The sequence below is a fragment of the Ambystoma mexicanum genome, chromosome 10, assembly GCF_040938575.1.
Source record: "Ambystoma mexicanum isolate Mex_15411 chromosome 10, UKY_AmexF1_1, whole genome shotgun sequence".
Taxonomy (NCBI): domain Eukaryota; kingdom Metazoa; phylum Chordata; class Amphibia; order Caudata; family Ambystomatidae; genus Ambystoma; species Ambystoma mexicanum.
The window spans coordinates 671,423,539-671,450,757 of NC_090932.1; the positions used below are offsets into that span (position 1 = coordinate 671,423,539).

At 41.4% G+C, this 27,219-nt stretch overlaps 1 long non-coding RNA gene across 1 annotated transcript; it reads left to right on the forward strand.

The window, feature by feature from the left end:
• Positions 1-14,050: 14,050 nt before the first annotated feature.
• Positions 14,051-18,478, forward strand: LOC138493211 (uncharacterized). Its single transcript, XR_011276313.1, has 3 exons — positions 14,051-14,095; positions 16,476-16,602; positions 16,762-18,478. It is a non-coding gene; the product is annotated as an uncharacterized lncRNA (long non-coding RNA).
• The last annotated feature ends 8,741 nt before the right edge of the window (positions 18,479-27,219 follow it).

A 27,219-nucleotide genomic window follows, 5' to 3' on the forward strand; every position in this document is an offset into this window, starting at 1 on the left:
ACAGTGTCAGAATGGAGATTGATCTGCCAAACAATGATATCAGACCTGGGTGAATCTCATTTAACCTTGTGGGAAAATCCAGACAGGGTTAAGAAAAAACTAAATATCCAGGACTGGATTACAACCCAGGAAGACTGCCAGCCACTCACATTCTATGGGAAACCCTTCCACGAAGCAAGAAAGCTGAACTCATGGCCCAAATACCTTGAGTTATTCCCAAACTGGTATTTCAGGGACCAATTTATGAGATTCCGACTGAATCTGTTTCCGACTAGGCAGATACTGAGTCGAAGAACAAGTGGCAACTGTGGGGTTACTTGTAGACTGTGTCAGAAAAGTGACTCCTGCAAATCATTAAAACACTTGGTGCTATTTTGTCCAGCTATGGAGGACACTAGACTGACTCTAATGACACAAGTCACCAAGAAATATGGCTCACGATCCATGGAAGACTGGTGAAGAGAACTTTTGTTGGGGAATGAAACTCCACTAACTTGGCACTAGTGAAATTACTTTTGTAAATGTTTTCACGAATCAGAGAGGTAAAATGATGAATTGAAGAGATAACATTTTAATATCAAAAATAATGATTTGGAAGGAAATGTAAGTTTTAATATTAGTTTTGATAAATGGCAAAAGGTTGTCTAAATTGTATAACCATATAAAGCCAATTAAACAATTTTTTTAAATTCCCAGTTGTTCATCTAGAGTAGCGCCTCCTTTTTTGCCTCGGAATTCTGGATCACTAGCACCTGGCAACTAAAATCTAACCACACCAAGTGGAGTCTTCATTTTATTACAGACATAACTCTGCCTTTTTCTGTGAGCTGGGGTGAATTCCCCAAAAACATGTTTTTCCCTGTCTTTCATCAAATCTCTGTTTGATGGCCTGTGTGTTTCTCCCTTGTCTCTCATCCACCTTCTGTGAGAGATTGCCAGAAACTCATTGAAGGAGTACACACACCCTTGGTAGAAGGTAATTCAGGGGCTTAGACTTGGCTCCAGCCAGAAGCACTGCAAATCCTGATAGATATCTCTACACTCAGTCTCACAATTAAACCCCTCGATAAAGGCAGTGGAATTTCTATTTTCGATACTGTTAAATGTGACAAAACATTTGGACAGTTACAAATTGTATCGCCCCCTTCAAGAAGACCCCCAAAAACGGATTACTAGAAGAAACTGCAATGTTGGTAGAGGATGGATTAACCAACGGTTGGATCATTTCCAGCAAAGAGAATGTCTTAATTAATAAGGATCCCTTGCTTCTAACATACAAGTAATTTCGATTTTTAGTCTATAAAGTGAAGAAATTGATTTTAGATGTCCCTTAATCAGGAGGCTTGTTTCCTCTCTCTCAATGTACAGCACCTTACAATTCACCAATAATTAAAAAAACAACCTCTAATGTGATGCTCAAGCAGTCTTTCAGAGATTTATGGCTTCATTATTTTCAGAGATTTGGAATAAATTCATCATTGTCTATTTAGGGGATACTTGATTTGTCTGTAGAGGTATCAAGTGTTATTTAGGTCTACATGTCCAGTATTGTTATAGACAGAAGGCCGGGGCAAACTTGTTTGGAGATAGCTTGAAGCATCTGAATTAAAGGTGCTTCCAGGTCATATAAACCTTTCCGAAAATGAATCTGTAAAGGTTTTGAGGTTCACACACGGTTCACCAATGAGGGATCTGGGAAAAAGAGAAGGCAGCTGTTATTAAGCATAGGCCTTTTAACACGCTCCAACCCCCTGCATGGGCCAGGTGGGCCCCTCATTGTGCATGAAGGGCATTGCAAACGTGTTTTCTCTTTCCAGCACTCTGTTTCTTTCTATTTAATAATCAGAACTGACATCAATTTAATTATTTTTTATCTCTGATAGGGATTTAAATCAATCATATATTCGATTGCAAAATATATACACATTTACAAAACTCCCTTTGTTCCCTTGTCCTTCTCCCTTTTCTGAACTTGTGATTCAACACCCTATATTTTAAAAATCTGGAGTATGTGTTATAGTTAGTAAGTATGGTGTTCCATGCTGCTCATGTTTACGTGTCAACACTTGACAATAACGCAGTGCACTGCATTTGAAGAGCTTTTATTCGTTTGTAACTAAGACAATATAGAGCTTCAGCCTTTCAGAGGTTGTTGGATCCATTCCAAAGACACTAAGGATACATAGGAAGATCAGCTTAATGGGCAAATGATGGGGCTATCTTAATGCAAGCATAATTGACCTGATCAAAGCCGTTCTGCGAGTATTAACTCAGTTAGATGCAAAAGATTCTATGTCAAGACGGAGGCGAGCATTGAGCTTCATCTTCCATTTATTCCTGTCTCCAGCAGTTTCAACAATAAACAATTTTCTTAACCTTTCTCTGTAAATGTGTGCTATGTAAAGCACTTTGGATGGATCAAAGCGCTATATAAGTATCAAATTATTATTATGGTGCTGCATTGCTTCTGTACCATCAAGTGGCTGAAAGGCATACTTGGTTAAGACACTAATATTATATCATAGGTAAATTAGCAGTTACGATTTTGCTATTTCATTTCAGAAAACTGTTTTGCAGGCTGAAATGGCTGTCCTTAATTCCTTTAATTGGACATCAATTTGTATAACGAGGATGAACCACTGCATGTACATATCCATCCACATATGCCAGAAAACGGTGCCAAGTTTACTAAGTATACCATGCGTTTTTCTCATGCAGGTGGCTAATGCCACCAATGTGAGCCAAATTAGAAAATGAAATTACAAATTAAGAGCTGTTTAAATAAAGCACGATGATTCCAGAGAAAGAGTGTGATGATCCTACAACTTCTATACAGATCGGATATAGCAAATAAGATCTGTTAGCCACCTGTCTAAACTCATGAATCCTAATCAGTAATGTGTTTAAGGCAGAGCAGCATCTCATAACATTAGGAATGAAGATTTACCCCTGCTAAATAGCGCAGATAGTCTTAATTCTATTAAAGACAAGGAGGCGAGCATTAAGTTTCAGCTTCCATGTATTCCTGTCTCCAGCAGTTTCAACAATAAACATTTTCTTAACATTTCTTCTGGAGGAAAAATAAATATATTTTTTTAACTTTTTCAAACAAAAATTACATTTCCCTTCTGTCCCAGGTCTACTGTAGTCCCATTGACCTGTCCATGTGACCTTAGTACATTCATTTCCTGTGCTCTCCCTCTTCTTTTCTGCTCTCCAAGCATATAAGTACCTTTATGTCTAGCTGCTTAGGTTAGACGCTATTGAGGGGTTAATACATTCTAGAAAACACTAGTAGTGCGCGCAAATGTTTGCTATGCTGTTAAGTGATTGTTTGAATACATTTGAGGTAGTTAAGAAATTAGTAACACGGGCATCATTGACATTAGGAACGTAGGTCTGAGTAACTGTGCAGCGTATTAAGCGGCGAGAATAGATACCAACTGAAGAGGAGGCGGCGGCCCCATGTCGCATTACCGGCACGTTAGGGGCTCACCAGCCTATCTCGTAACATGGGATGTCAGGACCCTTTATACTTCTATTGGCCACGACCTTGCCTTAGACATAATTGACTATACCTTTAAGGAAGAATCGGCATCACACTTCCCATTCGTCTGCATGGTCAAAGAGATGCTCATGGCTACACTGGACAATAGTATCTTTACTTTTAACAACAACTTTTTCAAGCAAAAGCGTGGAGTAGCCATGGGTGTGAAATACGCATCAGCAATATCAAACCTGGTAATGGGTATGTTCGAGGATTTACAGATTTACACTACAGAGACATATAGAGAACATGTTGTAAAATGGACCCGTTACATTGACGACGTACTTTTCATATGGAAAGGCACACCACAAGAATTGAAAATCTTCAGACAAGAAATCAATAATAATGATCTAGGTATTGAGTTCACAGGTGGATACAACAACACAGAGATCAACTTTCTGGATTTGACAATCTATGTATCAGGAGAGTACCTCAAAACACAAACATATTGAAAAGAAACAAAAGTAAACTCCACACTACACGCCCCAGTTGTCACTACGAACCAGTAATTCGGAATATCCCAAAGGGAGAGTATATCAGAGCCAGGAGGAACTGTTATGAACAAACATGTTTCAATGAAGAATGTAAAACCCTGTCTACGAGATTCAAAGCCAGAGGTTACTCTGGAGCAAGCATCCAAACAGCCTTCAATAAAGCACATCAGACATCGAGGTCACAAACGCTAACACAACAGGACAGACCAACTCAAGAGAACAAGGTACAATTTATCACGACCTATTGTGCAAACAAACATCTGATCAAGAAAACTCTTAGAAGGCATTGGGATCTGCTCAAACTAGACCCCCACATTGGGTCTTTTATTCAGGACTATCTCTTAGTAGTCTACGGAAGAACTAGAACTTTAAAATGAGCCTCAGCTCTTCGCTATTACCCGATGACAAAAAGGAAACTCCAGGGACTTGGCTCCAGGAATCCAGGCCAGGTTTCAGAAAATGTGGAACCTGCTCCATTTGCAATCATGCGACAATTATGACAGACGATTTTAAAGCCAGTAATGGGATTCAGATGATAATAAGAGAACAAATCAATTGTCGTACCAAGTACGTGATATATGCTATAATATGCACTTGAAGGAAGATTTACATAGGCAGCACAATTCGAGAACTTCGCACCAGGTTTCGAGAACACTTAGCAGTGATCGGAAGTCAAGATAAAAACCTGCCATTAGCTGAACATTGGCAGAAGTTTCATCAGATGGATCATTAGCAAGACATCACATTTATTGGACTCAGAAAAGTGTCCCTGGGATGCAGAGGTGGAAATCAGCAACTGCGGCTACGCCAGGAAGAGGCTAAACTTATTAACTACTTTAGATGTGTAGAAACTGGTTTAAACACAGATAATGAAATGTCCTATTTTTTTAATAATAATTGAGAAGTGATTGAATATTATATCTGGCTTAATTTTGATTCATGAAAAGTAGGAGAATAAATACGGCACCAGGATTCAGATATCCTTAGAACATGAACGCGCAGCACCCAAGCACACTATTTGTCATAAAAACCCTGAGATGCAACCACATGTATAATAGCACACTGAGAGTAGGCAAATAATGTGTAGTTTGATTAAGTACCTGCATCTTCATACATTCACGTAACTACATGTCCCATAAAGCACTGGGAGCAATGGCACATAACCATGCGTGATTTTGACACTAACAATATAAGTAGCCACTTCCTCCACCAATGCACCCATGGCCTTTTTCTCACTTAATATCAAAAAGAATATAACAACGTTTCATCTCTCCATTTTTCTTACTATGGCAAAAGTAGCCAAGAAGCACTTCGATCAGTTTACACCCACGTATTTTCTATGTCTAGTGACAAATTTGGCCCAAAATATGGCAGACAGCTTCAAACACACCAAAATAGAAGTAGGACTAAGAGGTTACCATGGTAACAACCAAAAGGCAGCTCACAGCCGCCTGACTCTGCTATCAGTAAGAACACGACGCGTGATGCACTAAACCAGATCTTTGAAGGTAAGCCCTAAGGGGGACTGCAAGCTCACCCACTAGGGTTACCAATCACTAACGAATCTGCGTTAAGCAGGCAAGCTCACCATACTGCTATAACGTTATGAATTGACTGTTGTTTACAAATCAGCTTTCAGACCGCATTGGGAACATCGACTATCCAAGCACGCAATTTCCGACACTGTTTAGGAGTGTTCTAGACCGCATCAAAGATAATTTTTTCTTGTGCATTACACCGCAGCACAATGTTCACATGATTAACAGCTAAAACCATGTGCACTTAACTAATAACAGCACATAATAAGCAACTGAAAAACGCAAAATTGAAAATAATGCTCCTCTTTTCGCTTGCTTTTAAAGCGCTCGTAACCCTTACGAGTCATATGGTACTCTAATCGCCAAGACAACATCAGAGAGCTTTTTGAACCTCAATAGAGAGGTAAGCCCAAACAGATTTCTGTCTTAAAGACAGTAACAGCGTAACCAAATATGCACTACTTTTACCCTTATTTTTGCCTTTCATTTACCCTTTCCCACTCTTCAAACTCATAAATCCACCCACCACCCCTTTCTCATTTCCCATCTCCCCGCTACTCTCTCGTGTCTCACCATTATGACCGGGCGTCCTGATGGTATGTTTACAACCTTCTATCTCCACATGCAACTGCATACATGACTTTTCACCTATATATAATGCTGTTATGTGAAATTTATATAATGCCATTTAATGGTGTGCAGTCATAATATGGAGAAAAAAAAGTCGAAAGCCATAATCTCGAAAAAAAAAGCGCCAAAAAAAAAAGTCGAATAATGTTTTTTTTTATTTGCATTCATTTTTCGGCTCTAGCATGAAAAAACAAAAAGGTAAAAACAAAAAAAAGGGGGGTTGTGGGGGGAAACCCCCATTTCGAATAAAAAACGTCATTAAAAAACTTTTTTTTTTCAAGATTTTGACTTTCGATTTTTTGGTTTTTGATGTTATGACTATAAACCCCATTTAATATTACTGTGTGAAAATGAATTTGTGGACCATGGTCACTATAAATTTCTTTTAACTACTCTGACCATATGATGGAAAATATAATTGGAATGCATATTTGATTTAGGAAATTTTTTCAGATTTCACATTGTCTTTATATTTTATTTAATTTGTTTTTCCCTCTTACCTCTGTTTCAAACTATGGAATGTGCACACATTACTTTATTTTGCTGTACATAGTATTTCAAGTAACTACTATTGCCCAGATTTGAAAAAGGCACACTCAGGGTGCCGAAACACGTGACATCTTTAAGGGCCACCCTAAATATGTGATAAATTATGAAAATCATTGCGTTTGGAACATAATCTTTATTGTGGTGCAGTAATAGATGTGTGCAGAAACCTTCTTTTTCACTTTTGACAAACGGAGTCGGGGAACTCTGTTTCCGTTTCCTGCACACACCATTGTGACATTTCAAAACCTGTACTTTGTATCAAGTCGCGGAGGTCTAAGAGTGAGCATGCAGAAAAGATCCCCTTGCCTTATCCCTCCTCAATCCAAGCGAGCCCCTGCCGCGCAGGCAAGGGAGCCGCAGTCGCGCTCGCAGCGCAAATCGGCCCCTACCCTCGTGGGGGTGGGGCCAAACCTCCACAAACGCGAGGAGGTTCCAAAGAACCTGGATAAGAGCGCGAAGCTCATTGGAGGCGGAAGAGCCCCCACCCTCGCGAAGGAGGGGCTTCAACACACGAGCAAGCAAATTTTAATGCTTGTCTTAACACAGAGCACCAGAGGGTTACGAGTGATGGCTATGAGCAGTACAAATACTATTCATTATACCGGACAGTGCCCTCATTAAAACAAAAGAACACTCAATACACAGAGCTAAGAACACACTGGCCCATTCTATAACAGAAGACAATATTTAAGTCTGCTCAGCAGAACAAGGTGCAGCCTCATCCACATCATAAACTGAGCAGTGGACATGCCACTACACCTGCAGAGGTATTGAAAGGCACTTAACAACACAAAGTATGATGGATTTCGAATGGAGTGAAGAGGAGCAAGAGGCAGCCTACTCAGAGGACCTAGCCTACAGCTTCAAAGAAGTGCTCGGAGACTCACTAATAGAGGCAGTGGCTCAAGGGGTAAGGCCCCTCCAAGACAGACTGGAAACAATAGAGGTCTACCTGAGCCAGAAAGAGAAGGGCTCCAATTAAAAGACAGCACGTCCACAAAGGTCCCATTAGAGGACCCACAGGGGTGTTATAAGGCCCGGAAGAGCAAGAACTCTTCTGACCCCCGGGCCAAGCAGACGGGGCAGAACCAAAGGCCCCTGAGGCTACAAACGCATTCAAAAAATGGAGAGACGCATTTATCAAGAAGTCGGGAGTGCCGAGCCTCAATAACCCCTACCCAGGGGAAGATAATATGGATGAGGAGTAGCAATGCTCAGAAAAGGAACCCAGAGGGTCCCCATAATCCTCACAAGAAGAAATAGACAAAGAAGAAGAAGAGATCCAACATCCACCCAAGAAAAAATGGAGGAAACTCAACAACATTGAGGACCTCAGAATGGCTACCATCGCCAAGCGTCATTCAATACATGACCAACAGGCTACGGAAAGCCCTAGAGAGAGAGGTGCGCCAGAGGATGAGGGCTGAATGCCGACAACCCGAACTACCAGGAAAGGTGGTGGAAGCACCGGAGATTGATCCAAAAATGTTCGCCTTTGTTTCAAAAACCTCTAGGGATCCCAGAAAAAGGATCGACCGATGCTGGCGAAGTTGCCAAGAAAAAGTGCTGAACCTGGCGGGACCACTAGCGAAGATCATGGACTTAGCTGAACGAGCAAAAGATACAGGGGAAGAAGTAGACCAGGATGGACTCGCCAACTGGGCTCAGAGAGCGGTTTGCCTCTTGGGTAATGCTAATTGCGCCATATCTTCTGAGCACAGAAGAGGACTGCTCCTCAAGATAGACCCTAATCTATGCGACCTAGCACCCTACGAAGCCGGCGAATCGGCCCAAGGACTGCCATTCGGAGAAACCTTTGGGAAGGAAATGGGAAGGTTCGTAGGAACCTATACCTCATTGGAGAAGGCTCAAGCTCAACAAAGAAAATATTTCCCGGGAGAGTTTTTGTCGGGACCGGTTGGTACCGAGGCCGACCGACCGGTCGCTACCAAGCCACGAGGAGGACTCACAACAACAGGGCCAACTATTGGGAAAACAAGCAGCAGGGTGCTTTCTTTCCCCCAATAGGTTGTTTCCAAAGAGGAAGGAGAGGCAGAGGACAGGGAAGAGGACGGAACCTCCCCACAGGTGAGAAAGCACACATACCCGCCAGTAAGGGGGAGAACATCGAGATTCTGGGAAAACTGGCGCATGCTTTCCAGCGACGCCTGGTTACTGCAGACAGTCAAGGGCCTGCAGCTAGAATTCACAGAGATACCCTTTCAATACCAACCCTCCCACCCATTGTATTCAGCATTAGCAGAGAAGGAGACCTTAAACGCAGAGCTGCGAAATCTGACGAGCAAAAGGCTGATATAACCATGCAGGACAAACCCCAGGTTTATAAGCAATATGTTCCTGGTTCACAGGAAAGACAAAGTAATGCCTGTGATAAACTTGAGAGAAATTAACAGGTGGGTGGTGTATCTCCATTTCAAGATGGAGGGAATCCACCAGTTCAGAGACACCCTCAGACAGGGCGACTGGCTCACGAGAGTAGATTTAAAGGATGCATACCTCACAATACCAGTACAGGAAGATTATCACCCCTTTCTAGCATTCGACTGGGACGGGCAATTCTGGCAATTTGCGACAATGCCATTTGGACTAGCGTCAGCGCCTTGGGCATTCACGAAACTCATGAGTCCCATAGCCACGACAATGAGAGAGAAAGGGTTAAGAATGATTATATATCTGGATGACATCTTGCTGATGGCAAACAGCAGGGAGATGCTCCTATACCAGACAAACTGGGTGACAGACCTCCTGAGGTCATTAGGTTTCCTAGTGAATCAAGATAAATCAGAAGTGACACCAGCGAAGAGGATGGATTTCTAGGGTTCATCATAGATGCCAGAAAGGTGACACTAGAACTACCGCTCAGGAAAATAAGGGACATAAAGAGGGGAATAAGGATTTGCCTCAGCAAAACCATCATTTCTCTGCGGACAATAGCGAGAGTAGTGGGGCTGCTAGCAGCATCAATACAAGCAATATTTCCAGGACCCCTACACTATCGTGCCCTTCAACGGCTGAAAATAAAACACCTACAGCAGGGCTTACAATAGCATCAACTAGTACTTCTAGATGGAAAGTCAAAGACAGAACTAGAATGGTGGTTACAGAACATGGACACCTGGAACGGGAAAGCCATATTCGGCGACCGATAGTTTTACAAAGGTAGCGGGCGCCCCTCTCTCGCAAGAACAGACATGATAACCTGTTCAGTGGTTATTAACCACTTGAGAGTTCGCAGCCACTGCTTTTACTCACTGTGCCTTTCACAGATGGGAAATATCCATTTGCATATCAGTCTTTGTCCTGCCCAGGGGCAGTCCAGCACCGAAATACAATGGCAATTCCAATCTGAACGAGAGTACCACCAGCAACCCCATACACGTGTTTCACCCTTGTTGGGGATCATCAGTGAGGTGAAGCTGATGCCTCTCTAAGCACAGTGAGAGGGAGACCACGTCTGGTTGCCCCCAGGAGACCTAGGGTTACCAATCCCAGGTTCCTTAACAAATAGTTTTACAAAGGTAGCGGGCGCCCCTCTCTCGCAAGAACAGACATGATAACCTGTTCAGTGGTTATTAATCAGATGCCAGCAGAGCAGGCTGAGGAGCCTGTTGCGGAGAACTAGAGACAGGAGGCAAGTGGAGTTCAGAAGAACTCAAATTACACATCAACTGTCTGGAACTGTTAGCCGGATCGTTTGCGATCAAGGCTTTTACGACAGACAAAGTGAATTTGTGTATCCTGCTGAAAATGAACAACATATCAGCAGTCAGGTACATCAATCACTTAGGAGGGACGAAGTCCAAGTTATTAGTAGAAGTCTCCAAAGACTTCTGGTACTTGTGCCTAGAATCAAGGACGTCAGTTGTAGCGGAGTATCTCCCAGGCTCACAAAATGTACTAGCGGACTGGAATTCCAGATATCTAACAGACACCAGTGACTGGATGCTAGACAAGGAGATTTTTTGGCAGATAGAAGAAATCTGGGGACCAGCACATACAGATCTGTTTGCGTCCAGACTGAACGCACAAAAGAGCAAGTACTTCAGCTGGAGGCGGGACCCGGCGGCGGTGGGAGTAGATGTATTTCTGCAGGATTGGTGAGGAGAAATGCATTCCGCCTTTCCGGCATTCGTTATGATGAACATAGTGCTAACGAAAGTGTGCAGGGAGAGAGTGACATTGATAGTGGTAGCGCCGACATGGAAGTCACAAGTATGGTTTCCGGCATTGATGGACCATTGATGGACCTAGTGACAGATTACCCGAGAATCCTACCAACAGGGGACAGCCTACTCACGGACCCAGTTGGGTCATATCATCCACTGAGAGTGAGAGGGACGCTCCCGCTGATGGCGTGCAGGATAGCCGGAGATGCTGGAATCTCCCTGGGATTTCGGCGCAAGCTGCTGTCCTCATCGCTGAGTCGTGGGCACAATCAACTAGAAGGAGCTACGACGCAGTTTGGAGTAGATGGTCAAGGTGGTGCAAAAGCAGAAGTCTTCACCCCGTTTCAGCACCTTTAGTAGAGATATTAAACTTTTTTAGCTGAGTTACTACAAGACAGGTAGGCCTATAGAACAATTGGAGTATACAGATCAGCAATATCAGCAGGTCACACACCCATAGAGGGATTTCTGGTAGGGGAGAACAAAGCAGTTGTCCGACTGTTGAAAGGAATAAGATTTCAAAAACCACCACTGCCAAAATGAGTCGTTATAGGACGTTACAGTAGTCCTGAGACTACTGGCCAGCTGGCCAGGGAATAGGTATTTGTCATTGAAACAACTCTCCGGGAAGCTAGCAATACTGCTATGCCTAGTGACATGTATCAGAGTAGCAGATGTCATAGCTCTAGATGTGAATAGGAGAGCATATGGCCCAGAGACCAGAAGGATTCACCTTCACTCTAGTGAGAAGAACAAAGACAGACTTGGCGACAATTGTCTACCCCTACTTGCAGGAGCATCCCAAATAGTGCTTAGCAACATGCATTAAAAGAATATGAGCTTAGGACAGCGCAGTTGAGACCAATAGGCACAATGCAGTTGCTTATAGCACGCAGGAAACCCTACAATGCAGTAGCTTCAGCCACTATAGCAAGATGTGTCAGAGAAATAATGCAATTAGCAGGAATAAATATAGCTAAATTTGGACCGCATTCTGTCAGGGGTGTGATGGCTGAAAAAGCGCTAGCACAGCGCGTGAGATTGCAGGATATACTTCAAGGGGCCGATTGGACTAGCGATACCAACTTTAGAACATTCTATTTCATGCCTGTACAGTCAGTTGCAGAGACAGTGATTACAAGCTTTGAACAAGCATAATACTCGCCTCTGTCTTGCGATAGAATGAAGATTACCCCTGCTAAATAGCGCAGGTAGTTGATTCTATTAAAGACAAGGAGGCGAGCATTACTTTCCCGCCCTAGATACATGGGAGAATTAGTGTGAAATGATAATACTTGTACTCATGAAAAAATGTCTCCCAGAATAGGGTGTGTATCCGCCTCCCTAACATAATTTGTTGTATCTTTCCTTAGGAGATGACCAGAAGAATAGTTGAGCCAAAAGGTTGAGACAGAGGAGCTGTTGTGAGCAAGCCGCCAGTTCTAGTGCAGAAGAATCGCAGATCAAGACAGTTAAAAAAGGACAATTGTCAAATTGAGACCAGTTGAAAGTCTGGTTCAATTTGGATTGCATTTAAAGAGCATTCAAGAAGAGGGAGAGCACAGGAAGTGAATGGACTAAGGTCACATGGACAGGTCACGGGGACTACAGTAGACCTGGGACAGAAGGGAAATGTAGTTTTTGTTTGAAAAATAAAAGAATTTAAAACATTTTTTCCTCCAGAAGAGATGTTAAGAAAATGGTTTATTGTTGAAACTGCTGGAGACAGGAATACATGGAATATGAAGCTTAATGCTGCCTCCTTGTCTTTAATAGAATCAAGACTACCTGCGCTATTTAGCAGGGGTAAATCTTCATTCCTAAGGTTAAGAGATGCTGCTCTGCCTTAAACACATTACTGATTAGGGTTCATGAGTTTAGGCAGGCGGCTAACAGATCCTATTTCCTATATCCTATCTGTAGAGAAGTTGTAAGATCATCACACTCTTTCTCTGGAATCATCCTGCTTTATTAAAACAGCTTTTATTTTTTAATTTAATTTTCTAATTTGGCTCACATTGGTGGCATTAGCCACCTGCATGAGAAAAACGCATGGTATACTTAGTAAACCTGGCACCGTTTTCTGGCATATGTGGATGGATATCTACACGCAGTGGTTCATCCTCGTTGTTATACAAATTGATGGCCAATTAAAGGAATTAAGGACAGCCATTTCAGCATGCAAAAACAGTTTTCTGAAATGAAATGGCATAATTGTAACTGTTAATTTACCTATAATATAATATTAGTGTCTTAACCAAGTATGCCTTTCAGCCACTTGATGGTTCAGAGGCAATACAGCACCATAATAATAATTTGATACTTATGTAGTGCTTTGATCCATCCAAAGCGCTTTACATAGCACACATGTACATACATTCTTATTATTACCAAATCGAAATTGGTACTCCCTTTATTGACCACAGAAGGACGAGAGGTTGAGTCAGCCTTGCTGGGATTTGACCCTGCGACCTGAAAATCAAACACCGATCACGGCAACAAGCATTCAACCCGCTGAGGCATCTTACCGGCTACACAAGCATTCAGCCCTAAATTAGAGCTTGGGGTTCAGGAGGTTACTCCACTGGGTCGAGTCACAGCTGTTAAATATGAATAAACATGCCTCCATGCAATTAAGCATCAGCGCCTGGTGCTAAATACCCCAAGGCAAAGTGTGCTGAGGGATTCCTTGTATTCAGTGAATACGCCAAACAGTGTGATCCTGTGTTTAAGCAACTTACTCTTATACCATTAATTGTAAAGTGGAACGTGACAGGACTGGAATGTTTCAATGAAGTACCAGTCTGCTGCTTCAAAACCCTTCATTCTTTCCATACTCCCCAATTTGAAGGGTACTGGTGTTTTACATTTATATTGCAAGTTTATTTAACCGATAGGAAGACTATTTTCGTTGTTCTTACATTTAGAGTTTGACAATCCACCATGTTATCCATGGCAAAGTCGAGTTTCTGTTATATTGTGAATGAATAAACTTAGTGTAGTATTTTTGAATTGCATAAAATAAATGTTGGTTCTCTTTATGGTTGGGAATGGGTGCTGTGATAACTTATCTATTTCATTGTCTTGTTTGTTGTCTGTATCTAGGTGTGTGGGAAAGAACCATCACTGTTGAACCTAATATACCTTCAAGTAAGTTTTTTCTTAGCAGAAGGCTGCATAAAGACAAATGTTATAATTATAATTGCAATACGTGGTTTCTAAGCACGAGATCAGGATTCAAACTAGTGTTGCGCTGTGCTGTCTTGCTACCAAGACAAGCATGTTGCCCCTGGGCTATCCTTCCTTCCCTGTTAGCATGCATTAATACATAATGAATATAAAGGGAATGAGGGCAGGCTGCAACATCAATTGTTCCCAGGTTATGCTACATGGATTTCAGCCCATCACCTGACCCAGTTCCACCAACACCTTTCTTTCTCCCTTCAGATGTCTGCCACGATGAGAGGTCAATAATACAACCAGCCTCTTGCACATGATTCTCTGGTCACTCATAATGAAACTTGGCCAGGCACTAATTTTGTCCACATTGGACTATTTCAATAGCATTCTATTGGACCTTCCCAAGAAAGAAATTGCTTGGATAAACAACTTGTGTATAGCCTCAAAAATATGATCATGTAATGGGACCATAAAACAGCCTGCATTGCCTCCCCATACAGTTGAGACTTGGGTTGAAAATCCTCTGAATCACTAGAGCAGTCTGGGATCAAGTCCTAAGTACATCCCCAGCACCAGTACATCCTCTGTAGATCACAAAGCTATGCTTTGAAACCCAATTTACTTATTATATGAGCACCTAACAAATGCACAATAAATAAATAAATAAATGCCTTCCCCAGCTTCCTACAGAATCAAGACTTTCTGGAACAGGAGACTAGTCGTGGCAATTCCTGGGCTCTGGAACTCGCCATCTTCTGACCATACACGCTGAGCCCAATCACCTGAAATTACAGAAAGCCCTAAAGATGCTACCCTACAATAAGAGTCAAAGAATATGGAATAGGCACGCACCACCATAGTTAGAAGAAAGCTTAAATAATTCATCTCAAACTAATCAAATCTTTGAAGGAGCACTACAGAAAAAAGCTCAGGGAACTCTGGGCAACACAAACTACAGAAAGAATCTCTGAAAAAATTCTCAGAGAACTGCATGCTCACACCACTGTTGTGACAGTTAATCTCAACAACTGATTGCAGGTACAGGTAAAAATGGTTGCAATAAAAGGGTTCTATGTGATGTTTTCACATATTGAAGACCGACCACAAAAAAGTTGATTTTGTGAAGCGCTCAGTATGCAGACATATATCATTACATTACCCTCAACCTAACCCCCCCTCCACAAATCTGATACCCTTCCCACCCCATCCCTCCCACACTGGTGAGATTTTTGTAAATCGGGGGGTTTTCACCCCAAGCTAATTTTCTCCCACTCAACCCCTCTCTTCTGTGCCAAAAGTCTTTCTCCCATCACACCCCCATTACAGACAGACTAACAGGAAAACAAACATGCGCACACTTAGAGTTACTCACTCCCTGCCCTCCTCCCCAAACATTACTCACCATCACCCTAGTCTCCCCTTTTCTGGCTTGGATGCAGCTGTTAGCCCCTGAATGCACTCATGTGCGTCTGAGGGACTGACAATTTGATTTCGAAAGACCTCTCAAGAGGTCTCCGAGAGGTTTTTCTAAATCAGTATTTGAAGAAATCAAATTCCTTAAATCGATTTCTTCACTTAGTAACAATAAAATACATCCAGCTATACAGCTTCATCTGTGGTCACAATCCTTTTAATAAACACTTCAAATGCAGAGAAAACAGACACTGATAGTGTATTTGTGCCAATGCATTTCAGACATTTGCCCATCACCAGGGCATATATTTAGTATTAGCATACTTGATGGAAAAACATTTGACCTTTTTGATTTGACCCAATTATTTTGATAGTTTTTTTCCATCAAATTATATTAAATAAATATATGGGGAGGGGTAAGGGAATAGGTTAAGGTGGAGGGAAGTAGGGGGAATTTGCAGGGTGGTTCCCCCACATTTTCGACCAAAAAAAACAACCACAAAAATGAGGTAAAATTGGAAAAGGTCAACTATTTTTGACTAAGTAGACCTAAACCATATATTATACACTGTACCACAACACACAACACACAAGTAAAAAACATCCCTTCACAGGAAATTATCCATTAGATATATAACATGTGATAACGAGATAAACAAATAGAAAAAAACAAGACAATAAAAAAGAAAACAGAACAATAATTAGTGAAATATATATATATATATATATATATATATAAAACAAAGTTGTGTTTGTTTGTGGGTTTGTATGTGGTGTTCTTGGGGATGTAACTCATGAACAGTGAGGACTGGTGTCATGAGGTTTGCATGGAATATTCTTTATTTCATTGTCAAATTAATGCAACTATTTCTGGCTTGATCGGTCATCCCATTCCCGAGATAATTCATATTTTTGGTTTTTCGGCTTTGTTTTTCAGCATTATGTTTTGTAGTGTTACACCACCATCTACAGGTCATTTGTAGAAAGAGATCATCATCGTGCATCGAAGCGGAAACATGATCAATACCTGATTAATTTCTATTGCAACATTTTTTAAAGGACAGGTACTTCACCCTCATGACATCAAATGGAATGTTGCTACAATTCTTATGTTATAGTTTAATCTGATGATTTGAATCAGGTCCATGTTTAACACAAATACTTCTTTCTTCTGTATACTCCCCTTTCAGTCATGTTTTAATCCCACAAATACATTTTTACAGAAATGCTATGAAAAAAGAGAGTATTTAATCCCACCTGCATCAAAACAAAACATCGAAAGCAGAAACATGATCAACGTTCTGAAGAAGGAAGATATCAAGACCATTAAGCTGATAGAATTCAACATGCTTTGAGACAGAACAATGAACCTGAAGCAAGATTTACTAATCAGAGAATTTGTGCTGCTAAAAAACAAAGCAACGAAACTGCTGATGAAACTGAAACAGAACTTGCTGTTAAGAGAATTAGTGCTGATGAATAAAGGAATGAAACTGCTGAAGAAACTCAAGCAAGACTTACCGATCAGTGATTTAAAAATCTGAGAATTTAAATCCTGTGCGAAGGTGGGTAGTTAAGCTAGTCATCTTATAAAGAGTTTAAACAAATGTGACATGTATATATTGTGATTACAGTGTCTGTATAGTTCTCATCAAATCTAAGGAAAAAATACGAAAACTTGTCTCTCAATATCTGTGTAATATTTTTAAAAAAGTAGATTGAATCAATCACATATCATGGCAAACCTCATGCTTAAATTATTTACGTACAATACCTGAACCATTCTGTCTACTTCCTCCTGACAAGGAAGATGTAAATATTCTGTAACTTGTAAACAGATATGCCACAATCTGTCACAAAAGTGTACTGCCATTGCAAGTCTACACATTAAAATAATGAACAGTTAAGCCCATGAAGAGTAACTGCACTCACCTCGAAGAAGGTAACATGTAAAAAGTGTCTTAAGGACACAGTTCACTGTTAGATCTGCATTTATTTGATGAGCTGCGGCAAAAACCTTTCTCGAGTGATGCTGTTCATGTGATGATGTCATTGGCGACATGACATCACACGTGGCGACGTCAAGTAAAAATTGGTGAATGTAGATGACATGCAAGCAACGTAATTAGTAATTGGGTAAGGAAACAAAAGAAATTAGGTAACGGAAAGAAAAAATGTATCAACCGGCTCTAGAAACTAGTGAGCTAACAAGTATATCAATTTTTCACACATGTACAAATGTACCTGGGGATCCGCAGAGGTATCCCATTCCTGTAGTATTGTTATAACACCACGAACATGATGTCATATGAATAAATGTTGATGGACTCGATAAATAAAGATGTAACTCTTGTTAATCTCATTTCAACCAAGACATGGGTTTTATAATTTTATGGTAAAGCAATTATTATGATTACCTTTTGCATGTGTGCCAACTGTGATACAAAATCACAACCGGATGTTCGCTATCTATACAGATAGTTTGTGAAGCTCCCTCTCCATATTTATGATGTAAAATGTCACCTACTATGTGTGGGAAAACTAAAAAATGTAATATGTAAAATCAACGTGTTTTTCTTGTCATACAGTATAATAATGTATAGATATACCCATCTTATGGAGTATTACCATAGATAGTCTATCATTCCTAGGAGCAATCCAAACCTTTTGAACATTGCTCAAAGTTTACAAAAAGCATGAGGAATTGCAATCCTCAGTCATCCCCCCTGGGGTCATTGCATTAAGTCTTTCAATCCAGAAAGTATCTCTTAGATCCAGTTTGTTTCCAAAATAATCATGTGGTCATCTTTCTTCACTACCTCAAGGATCTGTAAACAGATCTGTGCAATGTTATGCTGATTTTACACCCATTGTCTTGACACTGACACATTTTCATTCTTTGTCCTGATAGCTGACCTATGCTCATTCCACCAAAGCGTACAGGCACATGTAGACCGTCCCACATAGTATATACCAGATAGGCATTTGATTGCATAAATGGCATTCTTCTTGTGACATGTAGCATAACTACGAAGAGTAATCTTCTCTATCTGTCTTGACCAATTGGTCTCTAGAATTAAGACTACAGGTATATGCAAATAGATCAATTTCTGTAACAAATGCTCTATCCTGGTGTCACAAGTAATGATGTTCCATTGCTTATGAATAGTGGATTTGATCTTTTTGATCTGTATAGAATACCAGGATACACATCCCAATGATGGTTTTATTTTCTCCTTATTTGTTTGTTGTAGTAAACTGGTGCATTCTAAAGCCTGCACTTTGTCCCTAAATGCATTGACTTCATCTGCTGGGTAACCTATTTTGATAAACGTTCTGGTCATCATTTCAAGCTGTTAATAAAATCATCATCGTCACTGACAATTTTGTTTGCTCTCAAAAGTTGACTTTATGGAAGATTGTTTATCAACCTTGGGTGATGGAAACTTAATCGGTGCAATTAGTTATTTCTATCTGTGACCATTCCATAGATGTTGGTAGAGTAACCAATCCTTGTGTACTTCTCATATCTAGAAAATGAATACTGGGTTCACCTTTCTCTGATGGAATCTGAATGTTGGGGTCAATCTCATGAATGCATGTTAAAAAACCTCCAAGTGATTCAATATCTCCATTCCAAATGCCAAATATGTAATCTATATATCTGACCCAAAACCTCAAATATTTGCACAATACAGGGTGGTATAGTATGTGATCTCGTTCAAAAGGATGCATAAAGCAATTGTCAGAGATAAAGTACATACCCAGCTGCTTGGCCAATCACACTCGCTGTATATCAATTCGATCCAGTACCTCTAACAAGCTCTCCCCAACTTCTCAATGAAGCAGGAGACTAGCTGTAACAGGTTCTGAGCTATTGAACTCATCACCTACTGATCTTAGATAGCAGCCCAATCACCTCAGATTCTGTTGAACTCTGAAGATTTTACACTTCGAAAATAGGCCCTTCCAGTTTGAGGGTTAGTTGCTCAGAATGGTCTCCTACTGTCTGTAACTCAGGACTTCCCAAAGAATAAAAGAAGAATTAGACCAAAGGATCTGCCTGTGATGGGTAGCCCACGACAATATTCAGTGCTCTGGCACTATTTTGCTGTTGTGCCTCTCACACCTGCATTGTGATTTGCTTAAAAAGGTTTTTACTGAAACAAGATGGAATCAGCTAATTTCTAGTCCTGTTAAAAACTTAAACTGAGTCTGCCTTTGTCTCACCTTTGCATTTTCCCCTGCCACCCTTATTCTCTTTTCCACATTCCTTTTTCACTTTGCACTCCAAAGAAGTCTATGTAATATGCTGTGCATATTACAATACCAAACAGAATACAATTAAATATTCAAAATATAGTTACCTACAGTCACAAAACTTCCTATAGAGTAATATACAAAAAAATTGAATAAGGATTTAGGGGAGAATATTTCATTGGAAGAATTAGGTATTTAACAAAACTGAATAGCATTATTTGTAAAGTTATTGTATTGTTAAATTACCACTGCATGTTTTACTATAAGAAACACAGACTCTTCATTAAGCCCTAGTGGCCGCAGCTGTTTAAAGTAGAAATAAAGCTTGGTGCATATGGTTTGGTCATGCTCAGAAAGTAGGCAAGCCTAGAAACTAGGAGGGACTGGAAAGAGTTAGAGATAGAAGTGATAAAAACTTTCAGCAGAGCATTTCCATTGTGGAAATCAATGTCGTTGGTGGGATGGGAAAAAGGCTTGAAAGTACTGATCAAAATCAATTATTTATTTACGTTTATTGATGCCTTAATAATGTGTTATGTGAGTAAGCACAACGGGACACCTAGCACCTCAACGTGTATGGCTTTGGAAGGCCAAAATATACAGGACCAAAATAATGGAAAACATTTATTATCAAAGACATCAAATATGATTTGAAATGGGGGATTAATACAAGTTTACTGGCGAAAAGAAGTGAAAGAGGTTAAAAGAAAGAAATGTGAGGGGTAAAAACAACAGTGCAAGAGGACTGTGAGGGCTGTAAGCTCATAAATGGGTATGGAAAATATGAATGCATTGAATTGTTATTTTATTGAATTAAAATTTAAAGAAATTGTGTAAAATTAATGGCAAACTCTCTTTGTTCTCCTTGTAAAAATAATATTGGTAACTGGTACAGTAAATCAGTATCAATCAATATGGAAAGTGCATACAATGTTGAACAATCACATCACGTGATGCTCACAATGCCCAAATGGTGTCCAAAATGGCAAACCCTAAAAGAAACAGTTGATACAAAGAACACTGCAAGTTCCAGAATATCATAAATAAATGACAGAGGGGAATGGTACTTCACTGTAATTAAACAAAACGTCCATATGCAGAGGGCTTTACAAGTCATCAATAGCCCAGAGACCAAGCTACATGCTTGGCCAGAAACAAAGCCTAAACCTGGTCCCCAACACTGTCACAAGCTGGCCAACCATCCCACTGAGGGGCCTAGAGATATGTGTACCCCAGGATGGGGGGCACTGGGCTCAACGGTCCTAGAGCACCAATAAGGTGAGGCGTACCCTTTATCTGGAGAGGAAGACAGACTTTGGCCCACAGAAATGCAAGACAGATTAGTCTGAGGTGATGTGGATACATGTGAGCAAGGAGGAGCCACACCGCCAAGGGTCAGAACAGGAGTGGTGGATGGTCTCATGAAAGAGGAGGAGTGAGAAGGGGCCATGCTGTGAACCGTGAGGAGCAAGTGGGGATGTCTGCAAAGGCGAGGCCAAAGGAGGCTGTCAGAAAAGGGGCAATGACAGTGGCAGGCATGGGTACCGGGCCACGTGCAGTGCTCAGAAGGCTGCAGAATTCAGAAACCTATTTAATCTGGGCTGGTCCATATATATTCCTGAGACTTCAGATAGCAACAAAGCTGGTGCCTCAACTGTCCCTGCACAAAATTATAAGATTAGATTTAACTTTCATAGTGTACTAAATTGAACAAGGCTATTAAGTACAAATGAACTGAAAAACTGGGGAAATTAACCCGACTCACCCAACCTTTCTGTCCTCAAATGTTACATGTTCTATTTTCCAAGAACCTTTTTGAGACATAAACCACTTGTCCTAGGTGTCTTTTACCAGCAAAATAGACACAACCCCAGCTAAAAACATCAATTAATCCTTCCGAATGTGAAAAATCACATAGAATAAGCCTACATGTATGGGATCCTCAGACTCTGATGTACTAGCCAGCTTTGGATACTGCTCAATGTCGGTATTCTTTAAAAAATAATGTGCAATGGGAAGGCAAGGATCGGAAAGGCTGCTTCGGGGTCTTCTCCTTCCTTCTCTTTTTTTTAAATTACTTAATTGTGCATTTGGTTATCAGAAAACAAACCTTAAGCACATTTACAACATTATATTACATACATTAAAATAGCAACTTAGTCTTATAAAATATACAAAAATATCTAAGCCCATCTAAAAGCTCATATTAATATCATATCAAAACAAAAAAGAGATACAAATAGTTCAGATTTAAAATCTTGACAATACTTTTTCACTTGTGCATTTCACATAGTTCATTGTCACAAGTTAGCACCAAGACAAAATCGGCCAATCAAGTAAATTCAGGAACATTTTAAATGTTTTGACACCTCATTCCAGATGTAGTTAGCAGCAGCAGTGATGACAATTGATTCAGCTCTAAATAATGTATTCCAAAATTGATCAGTTTCAATTTGATTGATATACTCAACACATTTCCCACATCCTATGACATATAAGTTCTCAACCTAGGGCACATTGTCAAAACAATGCGCTCTGTTTCAATTTGTAAGCAGCAAAGACGACAAAGTCTGATGTCATAAGGAATGTTCTTCCATGCCCCCTGGTACTCCAACGTAGGTAAATGATTGAGGTCCAGTTATAAAATACATCTTTTTAGGGCCAGAAAGCAAGGCTTAGTGAAACAAGAACAAGATGCATTTAGTAAAAAGCTTTGAGATGAAACAACCCTGTATTTCTTCTTGGTAGCTACTTCGTCCAAATTGCTTACTCTGTCCCACTCGCTAGACTTCTGCTTCAAAATGTGTACTATATTAGGCAATTCACAAGCAGAAGTCATTGATATTCCCGGAAGGGTTCAAATAGAATTTGCCGATTGTTCTAGTTCGAGGATGAAAGCATTGACTCTTTTATTAGAGTCACAGTTTCCTAATATTCTCAAAAACATATTAGCATTACTCAACAGTGATGTCAATTTGAGAAAAAGAAGGTACTTTGGACTAGCCAAATTGTAATATGGGAGCAAACTCCATATTCCATCCTCAAAGCCTCAACTTGGACAGAACTTGATAAGTTAATTACGGAGCAAATCAATTTGGCTTCAAATTTGTCAAGCATTTTAACTTGTCTCAAGGAGAGCGCCTGAAGCCCATAAATCTTGGTAGGAATAATGCTCATTCGATAAATAGTCTGCATACCTATTATGTTGTTACCTCCCCTGCTAGCTATATATCATGTAATGACTATCCATTTTTTCCAAATCCTAATATTTATTACGTCCTTAAGAAATTGATGAGTGAGGTTAAGCTTTAAGGGGAAACCTAAGTCGATGTATGTGTCCACCACTTCAAGTTTATCGTTTCCCAATTTCCATACAGAGGTATATTTATTTGAAAGGCTGCACCCTAAATGCATGATTTGTGTTTTCTTGGTGTTAATCATCATGTGATTTTCCTGTGCAAGAGCAGCAAGGACGTCTATTGAGCACTGAAGGCCTAGGGGGTCTGGTCAAAAAGGATGGTGTCGTCTATGTACCCTACCTACCTACCCGGCTAACTATCGCCCTATCTCCATCACTCCCTTCCTGGGCAAGCTCCTGGAGAAACTGGCCATCTCCCAGCTTAACCTCCATGCTGAATCTGTTGGTAGTCTTCATGACCATCAATCTGGCTTCAGAGCTGCCAGAAGCACGGAAACTGCTCTCCTGAACATCCGTGAAGACCTGCTCTTGAACCTCGTTTCCAACACTCCGTGTGTTCTCATTCTGCTCGATCTCTCCTCTGCCTTTGACACTGTCAACCATGCCATCCTGCTCAACCGTCTCCGGGAAAACCTAGGTATCACTGGTCAGGCTCTGGCGTGGCTGACCTCTTTCCTTTCAAATCGACCCTCCCAGGTCCAACTGGGGCCCTTCCTCTCCGACATCTTTTTCTCCACCTGTGGTGTCCCCCAGGGATCTAATCTCTCTCCCTGGCTGTTCAACCAGTATCTGGCACTCCTTGGCCACCGCATCGCCGCTCTCTGCCCTAATTTCCAGTGCTATGCGGACGATACCCAGCTCATTTTCAGGCTACCCTCAGCCTCCCCCTCTCCTTCCCTCATCTCTGACTGTCTGTCTGCTATCCAAGAATGGTGTGCCGCCAATGACCTCTGCCTTAATGCCAGTAAGACTGAGATTCTACTCATCGGTACTCCCACTCCCTCCCTCCCTGCAGCTCTCTGGCCTGCCTCCCTTGGCCCCCTCCCTGCTCCTACGTGCAGGGCAAAAAACCTTGGGGTCATCTTCGACTCCACACTCTCCTTCTCTCCTCATATTTCTGACGTCGCCAAGAGGTCACACTACCAGCTGCACCTCCTCAGAGGTATTCTTCCCTTCCTCTCCTTCCCCCAGAAGCTCACTGTCTCCCGAGCCCTGGTTCTCTCGAAGCTGGACTACTGTAACAGCCTCTATCTTAATCTGCCTGCCTCCACTCTCCGCCCTCTGCAACTCATCCAGAACAGAACTGCGAGACTTGTCGTTGGCCTCAAGCCCAGGGACCGTATCTCTCCAGGACTGAAATCTCTTCACTGGCTCCCAGTGGCTGCGAGGATAAAGTTCAAAACCCTCTGCATTGTCCACAAGGCCTTCTGGGGCCTGGGTCCTAAATACCTTCAACTCTCTCTTCCCAAATATCTTCCTTCCCGAGCCCTTCGCTCATCCGCCTCCAACTCCCTCATGGTTAGCCGCTTCTCGAAGCAACGAGCTGGGGGTAGATCTCTCTCCGCGGCAGGGGCCTCCCTCTGGAACAGCCTTCCTGCCTCCCTGAAACTTGAGGAGAACCATCTCCGGTTCCGGAAGCACCTCAAAACCTTCCTCTTTGCTTCTGCTTTCTCTCTCCCTCTCCCCTGCTGAACAGCAAATTAATTCTTCACTGAAACTGCACTGATCCTGAAACTGGACCACTCTAAACGGCCTCGGTCCTGGGCCCAGCCACTCTCCACTTGCACTGATGCCCTTGAACCCCTCTGCACTGCGGGACTGTCTCTGTATCCCTACAGCCCCCCCCCTTTCCCCAGCACTTGTTCTGCACTTATCTTGCACTTGCCACCAGCTGGCCCTATTTATTTATTACTTTCCGCCACTTACCTTGTACTGCACTTCCCCCCCTCCCCTTCCCCTTGCACTTTTCCCCCTCCCCCACCCCTGCACTTGCGCGATCTGAATGACACCTGGCCTAGTAGGATCATTGTCCGTCTCCCCTTGTTCCTCCCCTCCCTGCCTCGTCGCGCCTTGAAACACCTGTATATAGGCGCGTTATAAATACCATATCATATCATATCATATCATATTAATTCTGGGAGGGAGATTTGTTACATCGTCAGTCGAGCCAGCCATATCTGACGTATACAGATCAAACAGCAGGGGTGCAAGGACAAACCCCTGCTTCAATCCTACATTTGTCTCAGTAAAGCTAGTGAGTTGACCCCCCTGGTTCAGGCGAACTGAAACTGTCGTGTGAGTGTATAATGAATTAAGAAAATACAATAGATGCAAATCAATCCCCCATAAAGCAAGTTTGGTCCATAAAAGCTGATGGGATACCAGGTCAAAAGCCTTACTATAATCAAAGAGACAACAACAAAGGTTGGAATCAGGGCAGCGCCTTGCCTCTGCCATCAAGTTCTGTATTGTGCATATATTGTCTAAAGTTGCAATGTACCTTTCTAAAACCAATCTGAAAGTGGTTTATTAAGCCTCTTACCTGTGCCCATTCATTAAGTTTGGCTAGCAAAATCGTCGAAAATATCTTTTAACTCATATCGAGCATAGCCAAAAGTCTATTATTAAGGGGATCATGTCTGAAACCTTTTTTATATACAGGAATGAGTATAGTATAGACTTTCTCCAGCTATCTGGAACTCGCCCACTTGTCTTGATTTGTCTAAATATTTTGAGCAAAGAGTTTTGGCCAGAATTCCGGATTAGCTTTCATTGCAATGTTAGCTATACCCTCTGGGCCTGGGGTGCGGGAGGATTTCAGCTTTTTTATTATGAGAACCATATCCTCCACGTCAAATCCCTCTCACCTTGGGTTTTCCTTTGTTTGTTACAAAATACAATTGGGTAATATGCTCCACCCATTGGGATTCAGAAAAAGCATTTAGTTCTATAGATGATCCTGCCAAAAATTCCCTAAAACAAGTCCAGAATATTGGATTGCCATTGCTCTTCAGGGTTCTAAAATGAAATAACCAATTAGAATTATTTAAATAGTACTTATGTTGAGCCAGCCAATTTGTATAGCGTGTAGCTAGGAGAGTATGTTGTTCTTTTTTCCCTTTTAGCGAAAGGGAAGATTGTCTTCTGACCTTCGCCCTGGCCTTGTGATATTGTATCTTCCTACACAAGATCATGGGGCCAAATATTGCAGCGTTAGATTTGCCAATGTTGCTAATGGTATTGAACTTCTGCACACTTACAGAACCGGCTAGTTTGGCAATCATGTGCTCAATATCCCAATTGTGTGCAGACAGCCAATAGTCGAGCGAATCTTGATTTGCTAGAATTATGTTGTTAATGCTTGTTGTCGCTATTGCAAACCGCACTATACAATTTCCAGCATTATTAACCTTAACTGCAGCGGAAATTGAGGACGTAGAATAGTGGTATCCTTCTCCTAAAAGGAGCCTTTGGGCACATTGCTCCCTTTACCCTCATACGATGCACTACATCTCAGAAAGCCATATCTTTCACTTTGATTTCTTTTACCACGTTGTGAATATGCCTAACAGTATACTGAGAGCATGATTTAGCTCTCTTGGTGTTGTGGCAGTAGACACAAATCGCGTTGCCCATGTGCAAACGTGTATCCATTCTCAAGATGTCACCATACCTTCTGCAGTGCTGTCGCTGAACGCCACCTCTAAGGTAACACCCACTACTCACTAGGCATTTGCTCGAGTGCAGTAGCTCAAGCTCAGTTTTTTATTCATTAGTTTCTTTAGTCAGGTTTTCATGAAGGCATTCATCGATACAGTATGTAAGTGCTCTACAGTTTGCAGGACATATCATTAGATTCTGAATAGTTATAGGCACCACCTACCTATTCTACCCACCCGCCAATCCCACTCCTCAAGGAATCCCAACTCGAGAACATGAAATAAAACTCAACAGACCAGACGTTAACAATGCAGACACAGAATGAGTCAGTTACTGTTAGAGTGAGTGTCCACACGATTTAATGTCACCACATATATGATGGTCAATTACATCTGTAATCCGAATTGGAATAACATTTGGGATCTCTATTCGCTCATGGTTGCGCATAATATAATCTACAAAACATGAATGGCTGCCAACTAGTGCATAGCAAGTCATCTTATTGCTGAAACCGATCACAGTTCTCGAATTTATATAATCATGTTCCTTTCTTCTATTAAGT